Source organism: Papaver somniferum, chromosome 9 (assembly GCF_003573695.1).
Source record: "Papaver somniferum cultivar HN1 chromosome 9, ASM357369v1, whole genome shotgun sequence".
In the NCBI taxonomy this organism is placed as follows: domain Eukaryota; kingdom Viridiplantae; phylum Streptophyta; class Magnoliopsida; order Ranunculales; family Papaveraceae; genus Papaver; species Papaver somniferum.
In genome coordinates, this window is record NC_039366.1 from 201,182,921 (window position 1) to 201,183,234 (window position 314).

Consider the following 314-nt stretch of genomic DNA (forward strand, 5'->3'; position numbering starts at 1 on the left):
AAACACGTTACGAGCCTTACAGAGAAATAAGGCTGACTTATCTGACTGCCATGATAACTATGGATTTACATAAAATGGAAACAAATATAATTAATACAATAATGATTAATTTGAAAAATGAATATGGTCATTTACATGGATTTATTTGTTCAATACAATAATGGTTAGTTTGAAGGTTTAAGATAACGATTATTGGGGTTTACATGAGAGATAGATTTTGGATGATTTACCGGTAAACAATGAAGGGAGCTATGCTTATACTTTATATTTAATTTTGTGTAAATAGGTCGTCATATGATAAAATAACAGTAGCT